This window comes from Microtus oregoni, unplaced genomic scaffold, assembly GCF_018167655.1.
Source record: "Microtus oregoni isolate MIOR12 unplaced genomic scaffold, Mior012 000006F_ref0000085, whole genome shotgun sequence".
Lineage (NCBI taxonomy): Eukaryota > Metazoa > Chordata > Mammalia > Rodentia > Cricetidae > Microtus > Microtus oregoni.
The window spans coordinates 41,518,591-41,535,108 of record NW_024543065.1 but is presented as its reverse complement, the minus strand read 5'-3'; the positions used below and the strand labels follow the sequence as shown (position 1 = coordinate 41,535,108).

Genomic DNA, 16,518 nt, shown 5'->3' with positions numbered 1-16,518 from the left:
GCATTTTGTAGGTAATACCCAGGCGCGCCAATGAAAATCCCTCACTTTTATTCTAAGAGTGTTCTCTGTTGTAATGAGCGCTTCTGCTTGGATAAAAGTCCCAGCCCCCACCACCACCACTTTGTCCTAACCTGTATATGGACAGGAACCTTCCTGTGTGGATAGATCCTTCTAGAATGTGTTTAAAGACCTGCACATGCTGTAAGAACTAATCAACTTCTTATAAGAGGACACCCCCCCCCGCCACCCGCTTTGTGTAAGGGCTCCTGTTATCCACGTAGGAACTCATCCCATCTGCATGAGGTGGCTTCCCAGGTCTTTGAGACGTCCTTCACACTGCTGCAGTCTAGACCATCCTCACCCATCACCATTCACCTTAAAGTTTTCAAGGTATCTTCTAGAAAAAAAATACTTGTTTGGGATCTCATTGGAAGGCACTAAAGTCACACAGATAGATGAGGAAGGGTTTATAGAGACCCTGGCGGGGGTCCTGACCACTGTGATATCATCACCCCGGCCTTCACTGTGTGAACTAGAACTAACATTCCCAGGATGCTGCACGGGGGTCCCTCTTGGTGTGGAAAAGGAATAGTCTTTAGTCTTTGCCTCTGAAATACCCAGTAATGGAGAGAGTAAAAGGTGTCCATCTCGATTCTTGTCCAGGTTGATAGGAAAGGGCTAGCAAAAGGAGAGAGAAAGAGAGAGACAGACAGACAGAGACAGACAGACAGAGACAGACAGACAGAGACAGAGAGACACACAGAGAGAACTTGAATTGTTTGCTTTCTGCATCTACCCCTTTCTTTCTTTTGTCTCCATCTCTCTGCCTCTTGAATGTGTGGTTTGGTCCCAGAAGGCAGCCTCTTTGGGGAACTGCTTTAGCCTGTATTGATTAAACTTAAGACACCTGTCCTATTATACCAGAGATTTGTAGCACATCCAATATAGGTTGGTTGGCTTGACCTCCACCTATCATTGTATCCTCCCTGTTTCTCCTGGAAGTGATATGGAGGGATTATTCCCAGATGGCCCTTGTGGGATTCTGGAGTCCCCAGATGGGGACACCATTCCCAAATGACCTCAGGCTCCACAGGCGTTAATTCAGGCTGGGTGTAGAGAAGCTGGGATTGACCACGTGGTCGGGGCCATTTAGTTTCAGCCAGTGCTGACCATATGGGAAGAGGGACCCAGCCTCACCAGATGTTCCAAATTTCCAAATGAAGACAGAAATCTGGATATTTTTAAAGCAAAATCCTTTAGCTTTTAAATGCTAAAATAAATTCAAATAAAAAAATGTGACTGTGTGGGCCAAATAAAACCTGTCTGTGGGTTGGTGCTGGCTGGTCTGCAAGCTCTGGTCTAGCCAGACACTATGCCTCACTGGCATGCAAGGGGCAAGCGGGGGATGAGGGGGCCACGGTAATGCTGAGTCAGAGAAGTGGAAGAGAAGCCCAGGAGAGGTAGTAATGTGTCTCCTCCTCCAGGGAGCCCTCCTGCCCAGCCCTTCCTGTCAGAAGGTGAGAGCAGGCCTCGACTGAGAAATTCAACCTAGACTTGAAGAGCTTTGCTGGCTAACCAGGTACGCGGAGATTCCTGAAGATATCACCAAGTTCTGTATCCTATTTCTAGCACATAGTATGTCCTCACTAAATGGAATGAACTATGATTTGTTTTCCTATAGGCCTCATACACAGTACAGGGTGTCTGCTATGCTTCAGGCATTGCTTTGTGTCCTGAAAGAAAATGACACAGCCTCCTATGGATGGTAGCTACCCAAGAAAAGGACTGTAAGTATAGTGTGAAGCTGTAGGAAAAGGGGAATACTTAAGTCAGTGTGCCACAGGGATTTCTACACATCTGTGTTTACTGCAGCACCTCATACAGTCGTCAAGTGACAGACTCAACCCGACTGTCCATCAGCAGTTGAAAAAAAAATAAATATAAAGCAAAATATATAAAATATAAAAAATAAAGAATAAAAAAGGATAAAGAAACTGTGGTCTGTATGCACAATGGAAATTTATAGAATTGTAAAGAAGAATGAATTATTATTTTCGAAAAATCAGATGGAATTGGAGATCATTGTTTTTATTGAAATAAGCCAGATTTATAAAGGCAAACATTGCATTTTTTGGTCATCCGGGGACCTAGATCATATTCATATATATGTGTATATTTATGAATGAAAATATTATGAGACCCATTGCTATGTACAATTAATCAATACTAACAACAAATTCCATAGTCTATTTGAGTGTGTGGTGGAAAGAAATGGTTGCTTCTGGATACAAAAGACACTTGGGAAATGGCTCTTTCTGCATGTGGGTGACCTTCAAGTATAGACTCAAATGACTGACAGCTTGGATCAGACCTCACAGCTGAGCTGCCTGGTGTGAGCCCAGATGGTAGAGTGGTTGATTTTTATGTGCTAACTTGACTGGATTGGGGGATACACAGATTGCTGGTACAACCTTATTTCTTTATTCACAGTACGCGTGTCTGAGAGAAGTTGTTGGAGATTAGATATTAACCCATCACATTAGATGTAAGATTTGTGTATCCCCAAATCTATTGATGGTTAGAACAGAATAAGTTCACATTCTTTTCCATACCTGTAACATCCTCTTCTGCTATGAGTTACTTGAGGTCCTGATATTCTGGCCTTCAGACTCAAGGTGAAGTCAACCTCTGATGTCCCTGGGTCTTCAGGGAGGACTTCATATTGTGGGACTTCTCACTTGCATAGTTGTTTGAGTCAATTCTCATAATAAATTTCCTTCGATCTATTTTTGTACATATCCATCCATCTGTCCGTTCGTCCGTCCATCCATCGATCCATCCATCTGTCTGTCTAGTATATCTATCTGTGGTGCTTTGAGTGAGAAATGTCGCTCCCCAGGTTCATGGACTTGAACACTTGGTCCCCAGTTAGCAGTACTGTTTCAGGGAGGTAATGGCACCTTTCAGAGGTGGATCCTTGCTAGAAGAAGTACATCAGAGGTATCGGATTTTGAGAGTTCCAACCTTATGTAACTTTTAGTTTGCTATTTCTGTTTCATGCTTGCCATTGAAATGTCTCAGTTTCCTGCTTCCGGTTCCTGCTCCAGCCTCCTGGGGCCATGTATCCCTACCCCCAACATTACAGCTTCTCCCTCTAGAATCCTGAGTGCAAATTTTCCCTTCTGTAACTTGAGACATTTTATCACAACTACAAAGGTAACTAATACAAAAGTTGGTACCAGGAATGGAGTCTCTCTCTCTCTCTCTCTCTCTCTCTCTCTCTCTCTCTCTCTCATCTCTTTAGTTCTTTGTCTAACTACCTACCTATCTATCCATCACTCATCCATCTCATTTGTGCTGTTTCTCTGCAGAACTCCTACCAGAACTCCTACCCTTGGTTCTGGCAAGTATACACTTAAGTATTCGTCAGGGAAAATGAATACATCCATCTACCACAAGAACTATGAAAGAAGCCGGGCGGTGATGGCATACAGCTTTAATCCCAGCACTTGGGAGACAGAGGCAGGTAGATCTCTGTGAGTTCAAGTCCAGCCTGGTCTACAAGAGCTAGTTCCAGGCTCTAAAACTACAGAGAAACTCTGTCTTGAAAAACCAAAAAAAAAAAAAACTATGAAAAAGTGTACAAATCAGCTGTATTTGTAATAATCCAGGACTGGAAATAGTCTATATCTATCCACAAAGGATGACATGGAACCTATACCTAACACTATTAAAGGGGCCAAGAATCTGGCTAAATGGGTCATAGGCCCCAAGGGAGAATCCAATATTTTTCTGTCAAATGGACGTAATATTAAGGGAATGGTTTATGACCATACCTGTAGAACAGAGAATCTCTCAACTCCTATCAGAGAAGCTTCTTGCAGTAGATAGCAAGCAACACAAAACCCCACAGTTGGCCACTGTGCAGAGAACAAAATGCTATGGATGTTCATATCACACCCTTCCTTCAGAGGCTCAGGGGTCTTTTCAGGGGAGGCAGAAAGATTCATAAGAGCCACATTTGGTGGATAATTTCAAGTAAATAGAGTTCTCCAGACACAACAGGTCAGATAAACTTATGAATTTCATGGTGAATTATGACATCATGTATGAAACCTGTTCGAGCTCCAGCCAGACAAAATCCAGCATAGAGGAGGGAATGTTGCCACTATTAACTGAGGAGCTACTGACATTTTATAGATGCTAGGAGAGGGGAAGTCCATTTTCTTTAATGAGGTAGCCCCGGACAAACTGACCATACACTATGTAACAAGCTTTAATCCTAAGACTAGATGGACAACACAAGCTCCTCAATCCCAAAGGATGGGCTGAACCATTGACCCCTTTCCAAAGTATACAGATTCAGAAAGGAGAAATGAAAGAAAATAACTTCAAAGTTGAGAAATGTGACAAATGCATCCTCAGACAGTGACCAAGGTCAATGTCATCAGTCATTAAGATGGTGGCTCCTTGTCTGTAGTTATCTAATGGTAAATGTCTCCCACAGTCTTGGGCATTTGAATACTCAGCTCCCAGTTGGTAGTGTTGTTTGGGGGAGCTTATATATCAGAGAAAATATGTCTGGTAAGCTATGGAAGCGTCGTGGCCCATCTCTAATTCAAGGTCTTGAGAGGTAGAGACAGGGGATCCCTGGGACTAGGTGACTAACAGAGTCTTCAAAGTCTGCATTCAATGAGGGACCCTGTGCAATAAATAAAGTGAAGAAATATAGAGGAAGATAACTGTTGTCAGCCCTGGCCTCCACGTATGTACACATTCATGCACAAAACCTCTCACATGTGTGAACATGCATACAGACGTTCATGCACATCACACAAACACATACATACACACACACACACACACACACACACACACGCACTATTCCAACTGAAGAACATTTTATAAAATCCTTAGCCAGAGTTCTCAAAGTTGTCAAGGTTAGTGAAAACAAAGAAAGCCTGTGCAACTGCCAAGGCCAAGAAGAGCCTAAGGAGATAGGAGGGACAAATGTAACAGGATCTGGGGACAGAGAAATGACAGTAAATCAAAGGAAGAGAATATGAGTACAGTGTAAACTACAGTTAGCAACAGTGTGACCCTGTGGCTCCTTCGCTGTGACAAAGAAGCTTAGGAATGTGAGATGATAATAGGAGGAGACTCTGGGAAAGATGTATAGGAACTCTGTAGCTGGCAACTTGCCTTGCATCTGAAATTCTAAAATAAAATATTATTTAAAAAAGCAGAGTGAATTAAAAAAAAAAGCACAACAGAAGAGTTTTAAATATAAGTCTGGGGACCAATACACAGGTGCAGCTAATAAGGTACTTACCCCCAAGTCTAATGACCTGACTTGGATCCTTGGCACTTACATGGAGAAAGGAGAGAACTGGCTTCTGCAAGCTAACCCCTGGCTTTCATGACCCACCCACACACAGATGCACTATAAACAAATCAATGTATGTTACAAACATCTTCTAAAATGAACTCAGAGCACAAAACAGCTTTATTTTTTATTTGTTTTATGTGTGACTGGGCCTTCTTTTTTGGCCTTTTTATTGTTTTAAATTATTTTATTATTGTTTTAAGTGAATGCATGTTTTGTCTGTATGTATGCTGTGCAACACATGTGTGCCTAGAGCCCCCAGAAGCTAGAGGAGAGTATCAGATCCCCCTGGCTTTGGAGTTACAGATAGTTGTGAACCACCATCTGTTTGCTGGGAATTGAACCCATGTTCTCTGGAAGAGCAGCCAGTGCACTTAACCACTGAGCCATTTCTCTACATCCCTTCCCCCATATCTCTCTCTCTCTCTCTCTCTCTCTCTCTCTCTCTCTCTCTCTCTCTCTCTCTCTTACTTTGACACTTCAAGAAAGGAACTTATTATTTAGCCCCGGCTGACCAAGGACTTGCTATCTAGACGAGTCTGTTCTTGAAATCACAGAGATCTGCTTGTCCCTGCCTCCTAAGTGCTGTAATTCAACAGACTTGCCACTCTGTCCAGATAAGGCCCAATTTTTGCTTTGTTCCTTGGCCATAATCTGGAGAAGGCCTTCAATATTTTATTGTCATTTTGAGGTTTTCCAATGGCCGAACTTCCAGGGGCCCTATCATCTAGCCTAACTTAATATTAAAGCGGCTAACAGTCCATCAGTTCGAAGTTGCTTCTCTTAACCTGGTGGGGGCCTGAGCTGAGACCTCCCTAGGACAAAGGAGGTGAGCAGAGCACAGACACAGACCTGTCCTTTCTCCTCACTCTCTTCCTTTCTCCCCTGCTCCAATTTCTGGGGTCAAGTCGAGCAAGATGAGGCACTGTTTCACTCTGGCTCTTCTCTCCCGCATCTTGCCAGGAAAGTAGCTGGAATCCTTGTCTGATGGAAGCTCTTGGGAAGCCCTCTTCCCTTTTGACCAGTCTTTCAAGAATTGCTGCTTTCCTTATCTCCCGCTGTTTGGGTTAAGGCTTCACCCCAGCCCTTGGCTTCCATATACCCAAACAGTCTGGAATGTTTGGGTGGAAGTTCCATCCCAAGCCCCCTTCCCTGGGAGCTGCCTCAGTCCAGGCTCCACCCCCAAAAAAGTCTGCCAAATGATGACCCCCTCCTCTGAGATGCTCAAGACCACTCCCACAGGGTATTTAAACATCAACCCAGAGACCAAACATGGTTTTCCGCTCTTCCTTTTCATCTCCTCTCTGGGGCTGGAATGCCACCCAAGAGCACTGGTGTCCATTAAACCTGCACGTTATCTAATTCGGTTTGATTTGGTCTGATTCTCATTATTACATTGGTGGGGAGGTTTATCAGGGCACAAAATCTTTTCACTGGCTACTGTTGATGTCAAGGCAAAGCCACAGCCCTTATCTCCAAAGCACACTCCTTACCCCAAAGGGAGGCAGTGATAGTTTATTGTGGAATCATATATGGGTAGGTATAGTCCAGGAACACAAATTTGGGTCTGTCCCCGCTCTCCCAAAGCCATGCTCTGCTGTGAAAATAGTTTCATGAGATTTTATTAGTTAGTTACAGAAAGAAAATGTTATAAATCAAGTATTTGCCAAAGAAATTGGTGAGGGGTTTTGGCATGGGGGGGGGGGGATTCCTGCTATGGGTTTCAGTTGCTATATGATGTCATTCTTAGCTTTGGGGTTGGTGGAGGCTGGTGATATGCTAAGAATAAAATTTAAGGGTGTTCTTTCCATAGTATCTTTCAATAGCCAGGCAGATCTCATTTCCCATATTGCCTCCTGAAACCTTTTAATAATTTCTTTCTTCCACCTGGAATCCTAGCTCTGATACCAGCTGGAGGTCCAGCACTTCAATTCCGTTCTGACAATAACATTTTAAGGTTTTGATAGCTACAGGCTGTTAGGTCAGGCACAGGGGTGGCCAGTGGATTGCTTTCAAAGGGAGTAAAAATAACCCAAGATAATTGGGCTCTGGAGTTCTGGTTGCAGCATTGTAATTCACACTTTCCGAGTTCTGTCCTTGGGCTTTATAGAATCTCTATCACAGGAGAAACTCTTGTCTCTCCTTTTTTATTTTATTTAATTAACATTTTTCATTTATTTTACATACTAATCACTGTTTCCCCTCCTTCCTCTCCATCCATTCCCCTCTCTGGGACTACCATCTATGCCCCTTCTATCCACACCTCCTCCACCTCTATTCAGAAAGGGGCAGACCTCCCATGGGCTTGAACAAAGCATAGAATGTCAAGTTGAGACAGGACTGAGCTCCTCCTCCTCATGAAGGCTGGGCAAGATAACCTAGTATGGGGAACAGTTCCCCCAAAGCCAGTCAAGTGCAAAGGACTGGTCCCTATCCCACTGCTAGGAACCTTACAAATAGACCAAGACACACAACTGCCTCACACATGCAGGAGTCAGTCCCATGCAGGTTCCCCAACTTCCAGTCCACAGACACGTGCTCCCGGAACTTAGGTCAGTTATCTCTGTGGGTTGCCTGGTTGTGACCTTGACGTCCCTGGCTCCTACAATCCTTTCTATCTCTCTTTTACAGGACTCCGGGAGCTCAGCCCAGTGTTTGGCTGTGAATCTGCTTCCATCAGTTACTGGATAAAGGCTCTCTGAGGACAATTAGGGTAGTCACCAATCTGATCACAGTAGATGGCCAGTTCAGACACCCTCTCCACCACTGCCAGGAGTCTTAGTTGGGGTCATTCCTGTGGACTCCCAGGAGTCTTCTTGTCTCTTCTTCCTCCTCCCCATCCTCATCTTCTGCTCACATAATTTCCATGTTTTTTATTCAAAGACCATCAGATAAGCAACCCTGTTTTGTTATTTCACCCACAAGTCTATTCCTATTCACCCAGGCTAGGGATAGCAGAGTCAGGCAGGAGGAATGTTTCCATCCAAATACAGCAGACTTACCGGAGCCATTCACAGGAGCATGGGTGACTTGGGCAGCTCTGTTCCTGCAAAGTCCATCCCAACATGGGTGAGGCCTCATAAAACTGGCATCCCTGGAAATTCGTGGATATCTTCCAGGCAGTTCCACTGACCAGCTTCCTCTCCTCCATCAACTGTTTATCTCTACTAGAACCTCAGAGGGAGCCCCCAAGAGTCTTTCCTCTAAGTTTTCTGTAGTTTTCATGAGCCTCCTCCCACCCCACAGGAGAAATAGTTCAGTGTGGAGCTTAACAGCTAAGTGACACTGAGGTTATTCAAGCATCTTACATTGCTCCAGGCACAAGGAGAACACACATTATAGGCTCAGAGGTCAGAGGTAATCCACACCAAGTAAAAGTATGTTCTGGATGATGTGTGTTCATCACCCTTTATTAAACTCCTAGGCCCCTTGTATCTCAGATGTGGTTGCATCTTTAATGAGATGACTGAAGGAAAATGAGGCCCCAAGAGTGGACTCTGACACAACTGGAGTCCTTGTAAAAAGCAGTTAGGGACCAGTGACATGACTCATCAGGTCAAGCTGCTTGTCGCCAAGTCTAATGACCTGAGCTCCGTCCTTGGGACCCACAAGGTTTTAGGAGAAAACAGACCAAAGACTGAAGGGACTCTGGCCAGCTTGAGCTTGGCAAGCATGGCTCTGGCAGGCCTTGCCATTCTCTCCTGTTCCCTTTGCCTTGCTAAAAACATTTAGATTACGTTCGAAAATCTAGCCCCACGGTCTATTCCCTCCTTTGGACTCTTCCTTCTCCTGAGGCTGACTACCAAGGTCCAGCTATTAAAGTTTTGAAGTCTAACAATAAGAAGCCCCCTTTGGCTAACTAATTAACATGCCCATTAAAAACTGAACATCTTACCTTAACACAGGGTTTCCCATTTTACATTTATAAACCACCATTTGTCTATGTCCCATGTCTGTTTCCTCCCTACCCAGAGGCAGTCCTTTGTCCTTGGGAACAAATACCCCTGTCCCCTTTCCCTTGTTCCCTTCCCCTTCTCCCTGGTCATCTGTTTCCTGGTTTTGGATTTTGTTTGTTTATTTTATTTTATTTTATTTTTGTTTTTTGAAACAGTGTTTCTTTGTAGCTTTGGAGCCTGTTGAACTCCTAGAGATTCCTGTCTCTGCCTCCCAAGTGCTGGGATTAAAGGCGTGTGCCACCGTCGCCCAGCTTGTCTCCTGATTTTGTCTCTTATTCCAAGCTATTTGTCCCTCTGGGGCAAATAAATCTCCTTTGGGCTGAGAACTTGGTTTTGGGATTCCCGATTGGATAATTTCCTTTCACAGACTCCCACATACTGTTTTCTGACCTCCACATACATGTTATGACTTGTGTATACCCATATGTTATGTATTTGAGATATATATATATATATATATATATATATATATCTCAAATGAATAAATATAAAAATAAATAGGGCCTATAGAGTTAGCTCAGCAATTTAAAAGTCTGACTGCTTCTTCTACAGAACCTGAGTTCAGGTGTCAGCACCCATATCAGGTATCTCACATTCACCTGTATCTCCAGCTACAATTTTTTCTGGTTGGGCACCAACAACATGCACACACACACACACACACACACACACACACAAATACACAACCCCACCACACCACATGCACACACACATACGCACCACACACAACACCATACTACATGCACATACATACAACAGGCACAACACCATACCACACCACACACACACACACACACACACACACAAATAGGGAGGGGATAAAGATAAAAATTTTAAGTTGGAGGGAGGGGACTTGGTTGGAGCAAGAAAAGCCAAGGGGAAATGCTGTAATGCATTTTAATAAAAAATATAACTAGGAGAGAGATAGGTCTGTGGTTAAGAGCACCTTTCGCTCTTGCAGAGGATCTGGGTTCAGTTCCCAACACCTACCTGGTAGCCATCTGTAACTCCAACTACAGCCATCTGTAACTCCAGTCCCAAGGGATCTGAAGCCCTCTTTTGACCCTTGAGGGTCAGAAAAAGGTGTGATGTAGTGTACATACCTCATACACAAAGCTCCTAAATTTACATGGCTGCGCATTAGTGCTAGCCTAGCATGTGCAAGGCCTTGCGTTCAACACCAAGCTCTTCACAAATAAAACATGTTGGTGTAAGCCTATAATGCGAGCATTTGGGAGGCAGAAGCAAGAGGATCAGAAATTCAAGGCCATTCTTGGCTACACAAGGCTAATCCAGGCACCAAAAGACTCCGTGAGAAAGAAAACAAAAACAAAAACAAAAAACCAAACAAACCAAAAACAAAGAACCCAAACAAACAAAAAACAAAGAAGAAGAAAAAAAAAGAAAGTCTCATGAGATTTGGATTTACTTGGTGTGCTGGCTAGTTTCATGTTCACTTGACATGACCTAAAGTCACCTAGATGGGGGAAGCTTAGTTAAGAAAAATGCCTTCATAAGATGTGCCTGTAGGCAAGCCTGTAGGACATTTTCTTAGTAATTGATAGGGCAGGGTCCAGTCCATTCTGGTGATGCCATCCCTGGGTTGGTGGTCCTGGGTTCTATAAGAAAGCAGCCAAGTAAGTCAGTCATGGGGAACAAGCTGGTAAGTAGCTCTTCTCCATGGCCTCTGCATTAGCTCCTGCCTCCAGGTTCCTGTCCCATTTGAGTTCTTTCCCTGACTTCCTTTGACGATGAAGAAGAAGGGGTAAGTAAAAAACCCCTTTCTTCCTCAAGTTCCACTGGCCATGGTGTTTCATCACAGCAATTGTAACCCTGACTAAGACATTTGGGTCACTATTCTCTTATATTTTATTAGCTTTGTTACAAAACCTTACAAATAGAAAAATATCACGTCAAAATTAATCAGACCCAAAGTCTACACATCTCAGCGTATTTCTACACAAGTAAAGTAGCCATCAGGAATGGAAGTTGTGGAGCTTCGTATTGGACTTGAACTTTCACCGTAGAATATATTTTTATGCACTTATCCTCCACCCCAAACTAAAAATCTGTAACAGAGTGAGGAGTAGATAAAAGGAAACAGGCTAGCTATACATCGTGTGTGTGTGTGTGTGTGTGTGTGTGTGTGTGTATGATTTGGTGTGTTAGATGTGCCAGGCAAGAAGTCATCATTTAGATGGGAAAGAGTTGTTTGGGATCTTGTGTACATCCTAAGAATCAACTGCATTAGTTATTTTTGTATCCCTGTGACCAAACTATCTGGCAGAAACAACTGAAAGGAGAACAATTTATTCTGGCTTGGTGACCGGAGGGTTTCAGTCCATTAAGGCAGGGAAGACAAGGTGGAGGTCAGTGCCTGGTGGCTGGAGCACGAGGCAGAAGCTGTCCCACAAGTAGATCGGGAAGCAGAGAAAAAAATGGGGTCAAGTACAACCTTGAAGGGTCTGTACCTAGTGACTTACTTCTGTCAGTCAGACCCCTCCTAAAGATCCCACCTCCCTAAACAGCGCCACCAGCTGAAGATAAGACTTTACAACAAGAGCCCTAGGGGCTGTGGGTGCATCTTAGATTCAACTCATAAAACCATTTTGTGGATTAGTTGGAGTACTGCTGTGTCTGCCATGACGTGCATTTGATCTGTCTTGGCTAACATGACTCATCCCTCCTTCCCTTCCTTCCTCCCTACCTTCCTCCTTCCCTGCCTCCCTCCGTCTCTTCCTCCCTCCCTTCCTTTCTTCCTATCTTCCTTTCTTCTTTTTCTTCTGTTTCGAGACAGAGTTTCAAGTAGTACAGTCTGGTTTCCCTCAACTTTACTATATTGCACTTCTAATCCTCTTGCCCCCATCTCCTGAGTTCTGGGATTACAGGTGTATATTACCACACCCACTTTTATGTGGTGCTGGGGCTCAAACCCAGGGCTGCATGCATGCTAGGTGATTGCTCTCCCAGCTGGGTTACATCCTCACCCCCCTCCTCATTTTCACTGGAAAACAGCATCCCAGCCAGGTGCCACTACCTATGTCCTGCTTTTCCTTTTTTTTTTTTTTTTTTCAGACATGACTTCTCTAGGGTTGGAAGATTTGCAAAGACTGTTTATCACCTTCAGCTTGGCCAAGAAAATTTGTCTCAGTTGCTCCATCTCACCTTTGGCAGGAGCATCACAAGGGATTAAGGATGGCTCCCCTGTGCAGAAGGCATCTGCAAATGAAAAAGAAAACTTGGATGACGTCAGGACTCTGGCTAGGAGGAGTTCTGATGTTCCTTGAATCTGTCTTCTCCACGGTGCTTCCAGTTCCTGTGAGTGCCGCGATAACTCTTACTGTCCTGCCCTGCCCCTTTATGCTCTTGTTTACCATGACTCCCCTGGGGCCAATCTTCCCCTCAGGCAGCCTTCTGGCTGTTCTCATTTCTAGGCAGCTTTCTCTTTGCCAGACATAGACTCTGCAGCATCGAGCCTTCTGTGAGCCCTGCAAAGGTGACCTGGTCTAATGTTCACAATGGCATCCTTCCAACTCCAAACACCAGGGATGCACATCCTTATCTCTCATTTCACTCAGGCATCAAGATGTTTTAAAATACAGATAAGATGAAACCAACAGATAAGAAGAGATTGTCCATTGAAGGGTAGCTTTTTATAGACAAAGGGATGTGCAATGCCACACAAAAATACCCGGGGAAGCACAAGGCCAGTCAAGAGGCACTGAAAATAAGGGGAATTCATGAGTGAGATACATTATTGTGTTTGTGAAAATCAATTTTAGAATTAATTAACACTAATAGTTTCAGTGTCTTTCAAGATAGGGTGCCTTTAAAACCTGGTATCTGTCTTGGAATGCTGAGGACAGAGAATAATTACCCAAGCCATGACAGGCTCAACAGAGGAGTGGGGGGGATGATGTGTGTGGGTTTGGTGGGTAGATTCTAGATTGTGTGGTCTGCATAGGGAAACCACAATCACAGATACATCAACCAGGTTTAGTTAGAGGAACAAAATTGACAGAATGTTTTTTTTTTTTCATTTTGGTTTTTTGAGACAGGGTCTCAAGAATGGATGTCATATAGTGACTTTATTGGATTGATTGACACAATAGGGACTGCGTAGTCCAACAGTGACTGTCTGAACATTAGAGAGGATGAGAGCCCAGAAGCTGCTCAGTCCACAAAGCTAGATGCTTCAGCTGTCTTTGTTTAAAATTACTGTATCAGTGTTCTAGCCTCTATGTGTATCTGGATCCTGGAGTTACAGACAGTTGTAAGCTGCCACATGGGTGCTGGGAATTGAACCCCGGTCCTCTAGAAGAATAGTCAGTGCTCTTAACCACTGAGCCATCTCTTCAGCCCCTCTTCAGCTGTCTTACTCTAATGTTGAAGGCCTAGAGAATTTGTGGAGAGCCACTGACCTTCAATCCACATTGGAAGGCTGAAAATCTGGGTTCTGATGTCAGCAAAGGATGGTTGGTGGCAGAGGCAGCAACCACAGTGTAGATACACTCACCAGCAAAGGCTTAAACAGACAGGCAAGACCCAGCCTGCTTTTCTCTCAGGACTTTATCTGAGCAGCATAATGTAAAGTTTATTCTGGGCAAGAGCTTCCTCCTCCTAATGCTTCTAGGAAATGTACTCGGGATGCTTACTTTTACTTATCAGCTTGACACAATCTAGAATCGCTTAGGAAAGGTGCCTCAATAAGGGACTGTCTAGATTATCCTGGACGACAGGCATGTCCCTGAGGGGTTGTCTTGATTAATGTGAAGATCTGACCACTGTGGGTGGCATCAGTTCCTGAGCAGATGATCCCGGATTGTATAAAAATGGGGAAATGCCTTGAGCGCTAGGGTTCACTGCTCTTTGCTCCTGACTGTGGTTGTAATGTGACTGGCTGCTCCAAATCCCTGCTGCCTTAACTTCCCCATGATGGACTGCAGCCTGGAACTGTGAGTCGAATGACCGCTTTCTCCCTCAAATTGCTTTTGTCAGAACATTTTTTTTTATCATAGTCACAGGAAATGTCCTGCCTCAGACAGGTGTGTCCCTTAGTGGAGCCCAGGAGCAATCAATCAAGTTGACAACCAAGATTAAACATCATAACAGATGAGTTGTTTAACATGTGATAACGTATCTAGAAAAGCCCTTTATAGAGTTTTCAACACCTCAAGTTGTCAAATCACAAACAAGCAAACATATAGACTGATAATACAGGAGTCATGTGCTAAGCCTGTTGGTCAGGAATCCACGGGCTTTGAAGAGATACGTGTACTTCACTGTCTTAAATGTAGATGACTTTCTGTAAGGTATTAGGTTTGCAGTAATTTACTGCAGAGATCATGGCTTAGGAACTTGAAAGTAACCTTTCCCAGGATTTTAGCCTCTAAGATACTTACTAGCTCCTAAATATTTCTATTTTGGCCTTAAACAACGGGCACACTGAATACTGACATCTAGTGGTACTACCCAGAACTTCAATGAGCATCCCTTGCAATTTGGCAGCCTGCTTGCTTCTCTTGGAATGTTTCAACCTCAGATGTGGAGATTTGGGAGACACTTTTGTTAGGAGTTCCCTGGGATCCTTCCTTTTTGAGTTATAGAAGTCGTCTCTAGACTGGATGGTTTCCATAGGGTCGTCTAAATATACTCCTTTTTGTCTTGTTTTTAGTTAATTTGTTATCGGACAATTTCCTACATGTTTATATCACAACATGGTTGTCTTTATTCCCACATGCCCTCTCATCTCCCTCCCACCCTTGTTAAATTCCCTCCTCCCTATAGATCCCTTTCTCTCATTCATGTCTTTTGGTTTTGTTTGGAGACTCAGAGTTTAACTATTGGTGTCTGTGTCATCATCTGCTTGGAAGTATCCACTGGAGCCTGGTGAACTCGCCAGCAAGTCCAAAACTAGAGGCAATGACTCCCTTTCTCCAAGATTTTATCAATAGCCAATAGCTCAGCAGAGATGGTGTGAAATTTACAAACTACAGCATCAACTTGCCTGGCACAATTAGTCCCCTAGTGGCACAGAGGCACGACTCTTACTGGGATAACCAAGCACTCTCTAATTAGATTTGAGATATGCTCCATGGGAGGAAATCCATGCTTGCTACTGTAAATCTAGTCAGAAACACTGGCTAGCGAACTCATAGGCTCTCAGAGGGAACAAGGTACCATTTTCAGCTAAGTTGACGTAGCATCACACTACCTTCTAAATATATTTATACCCATATATAATTGTTACTCAACCTTAGCCAAAGAACCTTGTCTTTGTGCAACCAACAGTGGTGAATGCGGCAACTCATGGCTGAATAGATGCTGAGAATTAGCGACAGTTGAGCTCATTGTTCAGCAAGATATACCTTTCCCTCTAGGGCCTTGGTTCTCAATCTTCCTAATCCTGTGACCCTTTAATACAGTAATACAGACATTTCTCATGTTGTAGAACCCAACCATAAAATTATTTTTGTTGCCAATTCATAACTGTAATTTAGATATTATTACAAATAGTAATGCAAATATTTAATAAGCAGGTTATCTGACATGTGAGCACGGTGAAAGCCTCCTTCGACCCTGAAAAGGGTTATGACCCACAGGTTGAGAACCACTGTTCTAGACCTTAAGGATCATTAGATGAGGAGGCAAAAGAACATGAGAGGCAGAAGATAAGGCCATTATATACCATCTTCTGAGTATGACACACCCAATATATCATGAGCTTGGAGTAGATTGTGCAGTAGAGTCTTCACAAGACTGGTCTTGTCAATAGACAGTTCTGGATGGGGAAGAGTCTCAGGGGGCCTCTATATTTAACTTTCCTGCTCGACACATTCTGTGGGGTGCTGCAAAGAGCTGCTATGAATCTGTCTTCTCTAGATGGGAAAAATGAGTGGGGAAATTCTAGAATGTTCTGAACGTTGTCTTTCAGGCTTCAGCTATCTTAGTATATCCTTGCATAGTGAGGAGAGCAAAAAATGGACGGAGAGAAAGACAGAGAGAGAGAGAGAGAGAGAGAGAGAGAGAGAGAGAGAGGTCTTGTTTCAGTGTCTTTCCCACCATATCAAACAGGAATGCTATTAGGGAGGTTTAAAACCAATCACCCCAAAATGTATCGCTTATAATGCCGTTTCATTCATGTTTGGGATTAATGATATAAATTTATTGTTTTGC

The 16,518-nt window shown here is 43.6% G+C and overlaps 1 long non-coding RNA gene across 1 annotated transcript; it reads left to right on the top strand.

The window, feature by feature from the left end:
* The first annotated feature begins 284 nt into the window (after nucleotides 1–284).
* On the top strand, nucleotides 285–12,588 carry LOC121450222. The gene is made up of 4 exons (XR_005974561.1): nucleotides 285–390; nucleotides 1,485–1,579; nucleotides 1,682–1,787; nucleotides 12,517–12,588. It is a non-coding gene; the product is annotated as an uncharacterized LOC121450222 (long non-coding RNA).
* Nucleotides 12,589–16,518: the final 3,930 nt, after the last annotated feature.